General features: G+C 34.0%; 2 long non-coding RNA genes across 12 annotated transcripts in view; one reads left to right on the top strand and one right to left on the bottom strand.

The window, feature by feature from the left end:
• Positions 1 to 10,199, top strand: part of LOC120605301 (uncharacterized) — a 181,108-nt gene extending 170,909 nt beyond the window's left edge. For both annotated transcript variants that reach the window (XR_005653602.1, XR_005653606.1), the window contains one exon: positions 7,254 to 10,199. This is a non-coding gene — a long non-coding RNA (uncharacterized LOC120605301). The remainder of the gene's footprint in view (positions 1 to 7,253) is intronic.
• LOC120605280 (uncharacterized) overlaps positions 1 to 14,224 on the bottom strand; it is a 225,130-nt gene that overhangs the window by 196,060 nt on the left and 14,846 nt on the right. The window contains exon 3 of one of the 10 annotated variants that reach the window (XR_005653588.1): positions 7,227 to 7,577. The exons of the other annotated variants lie outside the window; for them this stretch is intronic. This is a non-coding gene — a long non-coding RNA (uncharacterized LOC120605280). Of the gene's footprint in view, positions 1 to 7,226; positions 7,578 to 14,224 lie in introns of those variants that run through there. 10 annotated transcript variants of the gene reach the window in all.

Genomic DNA, 14,224 nt, shown 5'->3' with positions numbered 1-14,224 from the left:
TATGACCTCTATGACAGCCTCCCTTTCTTTTTGATAGTTCCCTACATCCTCCACCATTCACTTCAAATCCAAGTCAAAGCCCACCTACAATGATGAGCCTGAGTTAAAAATGATACCTCCTCTATCCTGAGTTTATAAGGCATGTAGAGTCAGTGTCACCACATATCAGTAGTGTTTTTATATTGCTCATTAAAAGTAGTATGATTCAGTGGAAAGTGCTTTGTCTTTGGAGTCAGGTAAATATAGATTTCAATATCTAACTCTACCTTTGCCTGCTGTATATCACATATAAGTATATTAGTTAAGAATAAACTGCTTTTCTGTAATAGTAAATAAATCCTGAAATCTCAGTGAATTAATGCAAGGAAGATTTATTTCTTACTCATACTGAGTTCAATGTGAATTGGGCAGCTTTTGAGGGTCAGACCCCTCTTCTAATCAATGACTCAGGGATGCATGTAATTTCTATCCTGTGGCTCTGCCATCTTCATATGTGGCCTCCAAGTTTATTCAGAAGAGAAAAAGAAAGTATGGAAGCATCATACAAGCTGATAACTGCTTTGTCCAGAAAGTGACTCTTTTCATTCCCACTTACATTTCACTGGCTAATACTGACCAGTGATATGGCTCTGCCTGGCTTCATGGCACCTGAGAATTGTAGTCTTCCTGAATGCCAAGAAGGTGATGAGAAGTGGATATGAATGAGCCCTAAAGATCTCTATTACAATAGTCATTTAAATTGGCTGAGATGCCCCTGACTGTTTCTGTCAGAATAAAATGAGATAATATACTGGAAAGTACTGGTATCTGCCACATAGAGAAGCTCAATAAAGGATAATTGATCTAATTTCCTCTCAAGGAGCTTCTTGAAGCCCCGTATATCTCCCTTTGATTCTCTTTGGTACTGTGCTCATGCCTAGATGAATATTACTGTTTTCAAATTAAAACAGGGTAATCCTCTGGGAATGCTTCCCTTTATGCCAGTCCTTGACTTGGTCCCATCTTCTCTTCAAATTTCTGTTGCTTCTTCCCAAGACACGACATACATGATTTTGAGATGTTTTTCTTAATGACTGTCCAGTATAAAGTCTCTTCTTAAGATTGTGCACATAATTATATATTTTCAGTTTGTCTGTGTTTATTATCTGCTTTTAGAAACCAGTTATTATACATGGGTTATTCTTTGTGTAAGACTGTGATGATTAATATTCTAGGGTTGTAATCTCCTAAACAGTCTATCTGCTCTGTCCTTCTGTGATATATACCTTGTGCTATGTATACGCTATGTATACTTTATGTTATATATACCTATGTAATATCCCGTTAATTACAAATCCACTTACTTGAACTAATTTAAACTAGATATATTTAACAATAAATTTGGTTCTATCTACATGTATCTTTCTGTATACTGATTTCTGTTCAATTTACAGCATAAAAATAAAGGCATAGAAGGAAATTTAATTAAAAGGATTTGCTAATGATTCTTTCATTCTGATATAACTGTTTGAAAATTATTAATAATATTTCTTAAACTTCTTTTTTTCCAGCCTCAATTTTTAAGAAGAAATAATTTTACGTTCTGATCAGAAAGGGGCAGTGGCATGTTCATGGAGGACTTGAGGGTCAAAGGAAATTTAAGAAAAACGCTGTGCTTATAACTTCTTCTTTTCTTTCTTGCTGTCTTTACCCTCTCCACTTTGGATCTCACCTCAGTCTTTTGAGACATCCTTCAGTTAGAGAAAGACTTGGAATTGCCCCAGCCCTTCATGGTCTTCAAAAGAGAGAGTGAGCTTTTCGTGGTATCCTTGCTAAATGGAATCCTTCCCTCACCTTTACTTCATCTTTCCTCTTTCATCCTGTACTTCCTTGGCTCATAATGTTCCCCACCTCTTTCTTCCTTTTCTGTCATTTTAATTTTTTTATTCTTTCTCAGTATCTATGCCTCAGACAAAATGAAACACAGTGGAGTAAAGCACAGCACCAAAAAAACAAGACTTCAGGTATTTTTCTGTTATAGTTTGGACTGAACATGACTGCATTCAGAGGAAGTCATTCCTAGCCTTGAAGGGGTATATGTCTCCATTTGGACCAAAAGATAAGGACATTTTCATAGCTTAGAGAAATTGCTTTGAGACTTTTCAGGAAATACACTATAAAAAAAAGACATTAACACAGAAAGTACAGTGAGAAAAGCCTCCAGTATTTCTGCAGAATAAAGAGCTCTTGGGCTCAAATCCTATCAGTGATCACATTGGTGCCTTCAGTTCAAAATGGCTGAGAGGTGACTAATGGGTAATGCCAGAGTCTGGGACTCATACCTGTCCCAGACACAAAGCCATTGTGGTTTATCTCAACATTTTCCTCTAAGGGAAGGCCGTTTCCTCCAGATTCTTAACAGACAATCCCTGAGGCACTTACAAAAATTATTCCTAATATATCTTTAGAAATATTGTTGAGGGCAGGTGAATCTTCTGCCCAGAATTTTCTGACTCTGATCTTCAGAATTGCTTGGACTAATGGGAAGGCTGCCCAACATTCTATGCTTCTGACTTCAGAGAAAACAATAACCCTTCTTGATAAAGGGGATGCCTACTTATTGTAATACCACAAATAACTCAAATTACATGATTCTCCTGATTATATCCCTCCAAAGACTTCTGTCACACTAAAAAGTTCAGTCTCTTTACCAGATTCTAAAGTTTGCACATTTTCTGGCCCCTGTCTACCTCACTAAACTCACCTCCCACCACTTTGTCTACTCTTCATCCACTCTGGTCAGTTTGGCTTTCCATGTAAGATGACCATCTTATCCCTGTTTTTCTGGGATTTTCTGTTTTAGCATCGCCAGAATCCTCTCAGTCCAACAACTGGCATTGTTGTTCACTCCACTTCTAAGAGTTCTTGAAACAAACCTAATTTCTTCTCTGGGTCCTTGTACTTGTGATTCTCTCTGCCTGGAATGGTGTTTTCTCATATTTTCATGTGTCATGTGCTCTCCCTTTTTTTTTGAACTTTGCTTTAATGTCACCCCTTCCTTCCTTACCAGTTTATCTTAGAATAGCCTTTCCTCCTATCACTTGCTATCCCCTAAATTTGCCCCTGTGCTGAACCTTTTAACACCTATTGTTCTCTAAAGTTGTGCTCTGTTTATGTTTATTTGTTTGTTTTTCTCTATCAGAAAACAAGTCCTATGAGTTCAGAGACTTAGTATATTTTATTACCTCTGTATTCCTAGCATCTAGAAGGGTGCTTTGAACTTGGTAGGTGCATAACAAATGTTAGTTGAAAGAATAAGTAAATAAACATTGAGAATAAATTTAATTAGTAATTTGGCAACAAAAATTAGTTTATGTTCTAAATGTTTTGTTGTAAATTTGGATAAATTATATAATTTGCAACAAATAGAAAACTGGAAATAATCAACAGAACAATACCTCCCAAAGAGATGACTGGTAGAAATCCTTCACAATTTTGGAGTGTAAGTAATTCAGAATATTCTTACGTGCAATTTTTTTTTCTCCAAACTATTTGTCATGCTGGTAGAATGAATGACCTTTATTGTATGGTATTTCTGAGATTACAAATGGCAAGAGTGAAGCCATATAAGGCTTTGATACTGTGTCCAAAGACGATCTCCCATTCTTAGTCACATTTTGACCAGCGAGTAGGAAAAAAAAAAAAAATAAGGAAAAAAAAAACCCATACTAATTTATACAACCCACTGGGTGAAAGGGCCTAGAAGAAAGGATTAATGAAAGAAAATTATATGCAGATACTTTTGTTCTAAGTGCCTTGGCAAATTTCCTTTAATTGCAAAGCTGGGATCCTGATAAATTGATTTTAAAAATGTGGTAATGGTAGCGATTAATCTCTTCCTCTCCATGGTCCCGTAGCACTTGGAGTGTGCCTTTATCAGAGCACTTAACAATCTATCTTGAATAAGAGATACTTATGAGAGGATCTTCTTCATCCAACAGATTGTGCAGCTCAGAAAACGAACAGGGCTCTGATTCAGTATTTTTTTTTAATTTTTATCTTTTTTTTTTTTGCTATAACATTTATAATTGGGAGGCAGTAAGTAGTCAATAAATGCTGGTTGAATTGATAGGAGTAATTGGAATCAATGAGAAAGAATGGGATCTGCATCAAAAAGAGGAGAATGCTTATTACATGCCCCTCTTATTTTCTTCCTTCCCTTATTTAGAAAGAAAGGAAACAAAAATGATGAGCTTTTGAGCCTTCTAGGTTAATAGGAAATATTTTAAAAGAGAGTGACAAGGGAGTCAAGTCATTAAATAAATGGCTTCAAAAAGTACTCATCTTTTAGCCTGGCGGTGTAATATACATTCCCCTACATCTTTGTCGATATTCCATGTTGGCAATCTTTAAAACTTTTACATTTGTTAGATGTGTAAAAAAATACTCTCTTTCAGTTTGGATTTCCCTGATTATCTGTAAGATTAAGGCTTTTCATATTTATTTGTCTGTGTTTTCTTTTTCTATAACCTGTATTTTTGTATATTTTGTCCTCTGGACGGCCTATCTTTTTTTCTATTGATTTGAAGGAACTCCATGAGCCTGGATATTCATCCAGAAAGTTAATGATGCCTATGATAACCTATCTTTAAAAATTATTTATATTCATTTTTATGAGGTCAAAGTGGGTGATTTATTTCTTAGACTTTCTGGGTTTTGTATTTTTCTTAAGGAAGCCCTTCTCTACTGTAAAAGTATATCTCCCTACATTTTTCGTGATATTTATGTAGTTTAATTTTAGCTCCTTGATCCATCAGAAATTTAATTCAATGCATATCTGAGTTATAGTCTTACTTTATTATTTTTATAATAAATAGCCAATTATCCAAACATGATTTATTTAATAGTCCATCTTTTCCTAAGGGATTTGAAATACTCTTCTTGTACTAATATACATTTTTTAATATTTAGTAGAAGAGTAATGGATATACTTATGTATTTTTCTTTCACTTGAAAAAAAGTCAAATTCTAAAAAATTCCTGTTTACATTTTTATTAAAATACATTAAAATAATTAATTACTTTGGAAAAAATTTTCTGTATAGAATAATACATCTTCCTGTTTATCAACTTGGAATGCTAAATATAAATTTATTTATTTTCCGTTTGAATTTTTTTCTAATGTAAGCCTTGATCCTTACATATTAGGTGACTTTCTAGGCATTTTATTCTTCATTTGATATTGTAAATCCATTTTTGTCCACGAGTTTATTTTTTATATTCGGTTACTTTTCACATATATAAAATTATTAATTTTGAAAAAATACTTATTTAGCAAGACTGTATCCTTCTTACTGAATTCTCTCATTAGTTCTTAGATCTCTTTAGGTGACTTTCTTACTTTTATGGGAAGATAATCATATTATATGCACAGAATCACAATTTTGATTCTCCCTCTCTATCATTTATAACTCATTTATTTTCCTTGTCCTCCTGCGTTGACTTGTTCATCCAGTATAATACTCAGTACTAGCAGTGATAGCAGGCAAACTTGACATGTCCCTGTCTTTGGTGAGAAAGTGTCATCTATTCAATAAATATTTATTAAACTTCTATTATATGCCAGAAACTATTCTAGTTATCATCGAATAAAATAATAAACTTTTGTGCATTGATGAAGTATGATATGTAATACACATCATAAATACATAAATTAGATAAAATGTAGAAGGTGAAGTTATTGTAGTTAGCGAAAAAGCAGCAGAGAAAAAATAAGAAGAGGACGATTGGGAGTGTCAGGCATCCGTGGGGTGGTACAGGATAAATCTCATGAGGAACTAATATTTGAGCAGGGGTCAAAGGTAGTGAGAGAGTTAGGCATGTCAATATCTGTAGAAAGGGCACTGCAGGTAGAGGAAGTGCCAGTGTAAAGACCTAAGGATAGAGTGTGCCTGGTGCGTCTGAAGACCAGTAAGCAGGCCAGCGTGGCTGAAGCAGAGTGAGCAACTGGCAGGGAAGGAGATGAGGTTAGGCAGACCCTGGGGGCAGACCACACAAAGCCATGCAGAAAAGGACTTTGGCTGTAACTCTATGGACTGGGGAGCCATTATGGTATTTGGAGAGAAAAGTGACATGATCTGACATATATTTTTAAAAAAATCACTCTGGTTTTTGTTTGAAGTTTAGGTGATAGGGACCAAAGATTCAGTAAAATCAGGGAGATGATATAAGGAGATTATTTCAACAATGCAGGCAAGAGATGGTGTGGGTCCAGGCCAGAGTGGTGACAATGACAGTATTGAGAAATAGTCAGAATATGGATATACATTAATCACCCCTTATATATAGCAGTTTCAGTTATTCATGGTCAACCACAGTCCGAAAATATTAAATGGAAAATTTCACCTCACTTTATCTTGTCACATTGGCAGAAGGGTGAGTATACCACAATAGGCTATTTTAAAAGAGAGAGGCAGAGAACACATAACTTTGATAAATTTTGTTGTATATTGTTATAATTGCTCTATTTTATTATTAGCTTTCATTAATCTCTTACTATTCCTAATTTACAAACTAAACTTTATCATAGATATGTATGTATAAGAAAAAAACATATGTAGGGATTGGTATTTATCTGCAGTTTCAGGCATCTACTGGGATCTTGGAAAGTATCCCCACAGGTAAGGGGGAGCTACTGCACTTTGAAGGTGGAGTACACAAAATGTCCTGCTGGGTCAACAGTGGAATGTGAAAGACAGACATCAAAGCTTGCATCCTAATATCGCTTTTGTTTTTCACAACTGGAAGCTTGACTTTCGATCAAATGAGATTATATATGCAAATCTGGAGGTGGGATGGAAGTTCAGCTTTTGATATGATGAATTTTTGATGACTGTGGACAGCCAATGAAATTGTTAGGTAGGCATTTGGATACATGGTTCTGGAGTATAACTGGGGATGCAAAGTTGGGAGTCATGGGCACAACTGGTATTCAAAACTGTGAGTATAAATGAAATCTTCAAGGAACTGCAGTAGGAAAGAGAAGTGACCCTAGGAATAAGTTATGAGGCATTCTAATAAGCAAAAGAGACCAAGAGTATGTGACCAGTGAGGTAGGAAGAAAACCAGTAGAATGTGGTATCCTGAAGCCAAGTGAAAAAAGTGTATCAACAACTGGGAAGATCAACTGTGTCAAAGACTTTTGATATGAAGTGTACTGAAAATTTTAAATCCTTATTTCAAAAAATCTTTATCATTTTTTTCTTTTATTTACAGAAACTTCTCATGGCATTGGAAGTGCCAGCAGCCAGATGAAGACACCTGTCCCTATCCGCATATGGAGGCACAAGCAGTCATTTTCTAACTTGGCATTGCTCCTTTGAGTGACATTTCCAACACCACCTAGAGGACCAGGAAATTCAGTCAGGCTGGCAGCGCCAGAGGTGGGACTGATCAAATCCCTTTTGGCAAACTCTTATTCAGGAAATAAGAGAAAATGGAAGATCCTGGGCATACATCCCAAGATACTATAGAGAAATTTTTGGAGGTAACTGCTGATTTGCAAATATGCAAAGTTTTCAAGCTTTGATTTATTTGGATCTGGAAGAAAATTGAAAAACAAAAAAGAGTTATTCCTTTCCTACTATAACTACCCACACAGAATGAAGAGGAGAATTTAGTAAATTAATTTTAATGATTCAACTCTCTCTCTTTAGAAACATATTCTCCTCCATTATATGGATATTTCAAATAATCAGATCTCCAACTGGCTTCTAGTTCTCCTTTCCATGGCTGCATTGCTTTCCTCTTTTCCTTCCTTCCCTTTTACCTTCTTGCATTCCTTCCTTCCTTCCTCCCTTCTCATTCCCTCCCTCCTTCCCTTCCTTCTTCCCTCTCTTTCTTTCTTTTCTTTTTCATTTTTCTTTCTTTCTTTCTTTTTCTTTCACCAAATAATTAGTAACCACATAGACTATTCCAGCTCTTAGGATACATCAGTAAATTTTACAGACATAGTTCTGGCCCTCATGAAACATAATCTGGTAGAAGGATCAGGCATTAAAATAAAACTTGTACAAATGTTACAGAACTGTTATATAATAATATGTGCTATAAAATATGATACCATATTATATTAATTTTTAATAAGTCTGTAAGTTCAGGGAAGATTTTTCCAAAGGAAACAATATTTAAATTGAGATCAAAAGGATGACTAGGTCATAAAGCAATCTCAAATATACAAGCTTCCTATAAAATGGAAACAGCCTTCATGAAGTCATAGAAAATGAATGAACCTATTTCTAATATATTCCAGATTTAGATTCACAGCCAACGCTATACCAAAGAGTGAATGATACTCTTTCTGCAATCTCCTTTTAGAATCTTATTCTTAAAGATAAGAGCCTGCTGTTAAATACCACAAAAATATCAGATATAAATAACCCAAATGTATTTTTACTCCAAAGCTTAGATGACCTATAAGCAAAAACAGCAAAAACAATGAAAAATGCCCAAAGAGAGTAATGTAGTTGTATTAATTAATACATATACTATTTCAATTTATAGTACATAAACATGATTATATTATGTCCAAACATTATTATTTGCATGCCCAGTGTAGTAGTACACTTGTTAGAGTATTAGTTTTGACTTCTATGACAAATGCTCAAAGCAATAGAAGCTTAAACATAGAAGTTTATACGTTTATCCCTAGAATGTTTGCCCTCATCTGCATGTTTCAAGATGGCTCATAGGAAGGGAAATGAAGTAGGAAAAAAATACATTTCCCTTTAAGTAGAGCAGCTCAGAATTTTCTTACGTAATTTCTGCTTTTAAATCAATACTTAGATGAACTTTGACACAAAGCCACACCTAAATTGAGAAAGATAGTCATTATTCTGGGCAGGCATATGCCCAAGTGAAAAACACAAGAAGGCAAGGTAAGATACAGTTGGCCCTCTGTATCTGAGATTTTTGCATTGGCTGATTCAGCCATCCACAGATCAAAAATATTCAGATAAAAAATCCTCAAAAATTCAAAAAAGCAAAAATTGAATTCTTCACAAACCAAGCACTATGTAGAATCCATGTGAAATAAAGTGATGTGTAGTCATACCCGGCTGTACCTGTGAAAATACTATGCCATTTTAAATAAGAGACTTGAGCATCCATGGATTTTGGTATGGGGGTCCTCTGCAGATACCTGGGGAATTGGAATAATCTAGCATTTGCCACTACAATGAGGAAGTTTGAAAAGCACTATGATAACCCAAAGGATGTAAGGATGCATGAGACTAACTAGGTTCCTGACCTCAAGAATCCAATGAATGAGAGATGCAGCATAAATGTGAAAGAGAGGTGATGTTTTAGGAATGAGGTGAGGCCATAAATTGAGTCTGTTTGGGGAATTATCATTATAGAAAATGTAATAGCTGATCTGGACTCTGAAGTATATGTCAGATTTCAATAGGAAGAGAGGTGTAAGAACTTTTCAGAAAAAAGAAACATTATAGCAACTTCCTTGATGGATCTACATGTGCTTAATATGCTTAATGCTGTATCCATACTAAATCTGTAGTCAGATAATTTAAAGAATAATCTTAGCTACAAGTCTCAGTAAATAAACAGACTTATCCATCTTAATGTAAGAGTGAATTCTCAAAGTTTTTGAATCATAACTAGTGCATTCCTGAGAGGTGAGATCCCACTTGATTGACCTAACTAAAAGATAAAGCTGAGATTGTTCTTAGAACCATTAATCCACAAAGTATGTAGTGATAAACATAACTTTTCCTTTTATATTCTAAAGACATTCTCCAGAGTTAGGTAAACAGTGAAGTAGGACCTATAAAATAATCCATCTCAAGAACATTACAACTTATAAAAATTGCATTGACTAAACCCTTGCATGGTGAGAAAATAGTGATCATAATTTCCATTGGCATGTCAATTCATGGTTTTTAAAACATACATATTTACATACATTATTAGTTGATCTTTAGTATAAATCTATGATGTAGATACTGCTAGTATTGTTATTTCAATTTTGATAATGAGGAAACAAAAACTAAAAGACATTAAGAAATCAATATCAAATATGAAGAATTTCAGAGATGAAACCCAAACATTCAACCATGATTTAATCCTTGTCCTTCCCAAACTCTTCCAAAAAAATTATGAAAAGGCATTACTTCTTATTAACTCATTTCATGAGGCCAACATTATCTTGATACCAAAACCTGGTAAGAACAACACACACAAAAAATCTACAGACCAATATCTCTTACGAATACAGATGCAAAAATCCTAAACAAAATCTAATACAACAATAAATTAAAAAGATTATACATCATGATCAAGTGGGGTTCATTCCAGGGGCACAAGGATGGCTCAAAACATGCAATCAATATGATACACCACATAAACAAAATAAAGGATAAAAATCATATGATCATATCAATGAGGCAGAAAAACATTTGATAAGACAAAGCATCCATTTATGATTAAAACACTTAGTAAAATGTGTATAGAAGGAAAGTACCGCAACATAATAAAGGCCATATATGACAAACCCTTAGCTAATATCATATTTAATGGTGAAAAACTGGAAGCTTTTCCTCTAAGATCGGGAACAAGACAAGGCTGTCCATTATCACCTCTGCTATTCAATATAATTGTGGAAGTCTTAGCTAATGTAATTAAGCAATAGAAAGGTATAAAAGGCATCCAAATAGGAAACAAAGAGGTCAAACTGTCACTATTTGCAAATGACATGACACACTATATAGAAAACCCTGAAGACTCCACTAAAAAAAACTACTAGAATTAATTTAAAAAATACAGTAAAGTTTCAGGATACAAAATCAATGTTCAAAAAGCCAAAAGTCTAAAAATCTTATACTTTAATAATAAAGTGTCAGAAAAACAAATGAAAAATAATTCTTTTGCAATTGCAACAACAGCAACAAAATACCTGGGAATAAACTTAACAAAGCATATGAAGGACTTATACACTGAAAACTACAAGACATTATTAAAATAAATTGAGGAAAACACAAAGAGATGGAAAGATAATCATGTTCATGGACTGGAATAATCAACATAGTTAAAAGTGTCCATGTTACCCAAAGCAAAGTACAGATTTAATGCAATCTCCATCAAAATCCCAATGGCATTAAAAAAATAGAACAAAAAAAATGTTACATTTGTATGAAATCACAAAAGACCTCAACTAGCCAATGCAATCCTGAGAAAAAAGAACAAAGTCAGAGCTATCACATGGCCTGACTTCAAACCATATTATAAAGAAACAATAATAAAAACAGCATGGTTTTGGCAGAAAAACACACACACACAGACCAATGGAACAGAATTGACAGCCTAGATATGAACCCGTATATATGAGCAAATAATTTTTGACAAAGGAGCCAAAATTATACAATGGAGAAAAAGAAAGCCTCTTCAATGAATCGTGCTGGGAAAATTGGAAAGCCACACACAAAAGAATGAGTCTAGACTGCTGTCACCATACACCAAAATTAATTCAAAATGGATCAAATACCTAAATATAAGAACTGAAACAATAAATTGCATAAAAGAAAACATAGATACTAAATTCATGGGCCTTGGTTTTAGAGAAAATTTTATGATTTTGACCTCAAAGGCAAGAGAATTAAAAGCAAAAATAAATGAATGAGACTACATCAAGTCCAAGACATAATAAGAACACAAAACATTTACTGTTGTGGGAAAATAAAATTGTCCATGTGTGTTCTCTCAGGTGGAGGACAAAAGTCAAGACTAAACATGAAGTAACCCTTCGTGTGAATTATCTAAATATATTTCCCATTAGTCCTTCCCTAATCTTGCCATCATAAAAGGCATTTAAACTTTCTTTTGCTCTTATTAACATAGGTGCAGAAGTTTTTTAAGCAAAAAGATGCAGTTTCTGGGAATTCTAGTAAAGTTGGGACCACCTCTCTCATTGTCTTAATTTATATAGAGATTTTCTCAAGAATGGAATGCTAGAATATTCTGATATAAGATTTATTCTGTAAGAAGAGAGTTTAATGATCCATTTAATTTAGTCATAATACTTTAAAAGTTATGTTACTACAAAAGGCTATCGATAGAAATGGAGTAATAATTCATCAAAACATCATTAAGTCAGATTAAGTAGAGATGGCTATTTTGGTCAATTAGTTCAAAGTATGAATTTAGAACATTTTAATAAAATATCTCTTTAACATTTTAGTAATAACAATGTACAATCTAAGTGGAAATTCTGCTGGGTATCTTTTAACAAATGTTTTTAATTTGCAGTGCATACAAACAATACCTAAAGGTTTATTAAATAAACCTTCAATATTCTTATTTAAAATATCCCTTTGCTTAAAAGAATCGTTGTTCTCCAGACTAGTAATCACTGAAAAGACAATTTTAGGCAAGGCAACGGTTTATAATTTAAATTACTAGAATAAGTGAAGTCATGTATTGAAGCCAATATATGTCATGATGCCTTTGATGTATGTATGATTTCTAATAGTAATAGTTACTGCTCATTGTGGAACTATATATGCTGCCCACACATACACATGTCCACGTGTTTGTGTACATATAACATCCTCATAGTTACACCGAAATGTGGGTTTTATCATTCCCATTTTACAGATGTGGGTGCTGAGGGTCAAAGAGATTAAGTGACTGGGCCAAAGTCACATAGCTTATACATTAGGCAAACAAAATTAATCTCAGATTTGTGTGATCTTACAATCTATGTCTTTTCCACTATATCACAATTGCTTTTCATACATGTATGTGACCATGTCTAAGAAAAGTTGTACCCTCACAAGAAAATCTGGGTTGATAGCAGTGTTCTATCTCTTGAGTGCTAATTAAGCAACTGTTTGGATTATAACTATTATTCTGGAATATTTTTTTTCTTTTTAACTTTTCTGAGATATAGTTTCACAATAAAATGTTAAAATAAATATCGTGTCTTCTAAGATCTTTGTGACAAAGTAGTTCATGTATCAGTTGCATTTTGGCAATAATCTGCTCTTAAGTAAATGGGGATGGTCCTCAATTTATAGCAAGTCATTGACTATTGGGGTAAGACAGAATACTGTGATAACATCTCACAATGTAACTTAGGAGATGTAGATCTGAGGTGGGGAAAGTAGGAGTGAGTAAAAGAAGAAAACATTTATTGATCGTTAATGATATGCAGCTAGGTGCATTGTCAGTTGTTCGCTCCTAAAAACAACCATCAACAGTAGCTATTATGAGGCTCATTTTCAAAGAGTTTACTACATTTCTCACAATTAAGTAGCTTAACTTTGATTTACATAGATCTGTCTGACAGCCAAGTTTGAGTAGTTATTGAGGAAACAAGGATTCCAGAGTTAAGAGCAATCAAATAAATCAACAGTGGTAGGCACTAGCCCTTGGCCCCCACGTATCCATACTGCATTCTTTTTGGAGATTTTACCTACCGGAGATCTGAAAACCTATTATCTAGAGTAGCAAAGTGGGATTAAATTAACACCAATGGCAGAAATATTGGTTGCAAAATGATACCAAAGGAAAAAAAGTCATCTGTATGTGGTCTGCCACTAACCTGAACAAGAATATATTGTGGTTTGAGTAAATTTTGTTCTATGACTATCTGTGTCCAAACTCTTCTGTCGTTTCAATTAACTTCCTGACAGCTAGATGACTGCATGTGAACATACTTTGGACAATGTAAAACCTTTTATAAACGCTACACATTATTATTTTATAATTCCTGTGTCCAATTTGTAACAGGGCTAGCCATTTAAACTACAACACTGCTTTTCAAAATTTTTTTTATTAAACTTATTGTTGTGACAATGGTTAATAAAATTATATGAGTTTCAACTCTACAATTCTAAAATACATTATCTGTATATAGCATTGTGTGTTCACCATCCAAAGTCAAATCTTCTTCCATCACCTTATATTTGACCCCCTTTACCCTTATCTACACCCTCCAATTCCTTTCCCTCCAGTAACCACCATACTCTTGTCTGTGTCTATGAATTTTCGTTTGCTTTTCTTGTGTGTTCATTTGTTGCTTTTATTTTTATATTCCATATATGAGTGAAATTATACAGTTCTTGACTTTCTCCATCTGAGATATTTTGCTTAGCATTACAGTCTCAAGATCATCCATGTTGTCACAAAAGGCAGTATTTCATCTCTTCTTATGGCTGAATAATATTCCATTG

This window comes from Pteropus medius, unplaced genomic scaffold (assembly GCF_902729225.1).
Source record: "Pteropus medius unplaced genomic scaffold, Ma_sr-lr_union100, whole genome shotgun sequence".
Taxonomy (NCBI): Eukaryota; Metazoa; Chordata; class Mammalia; order Chiroptera; family Pteropodidae; genus Pteropus; species Pteropus medius.
Note: the sequence above shows the minus strand (reverse complement) of the source record. Positions and strands in the feature narration are given on the sequence as shown.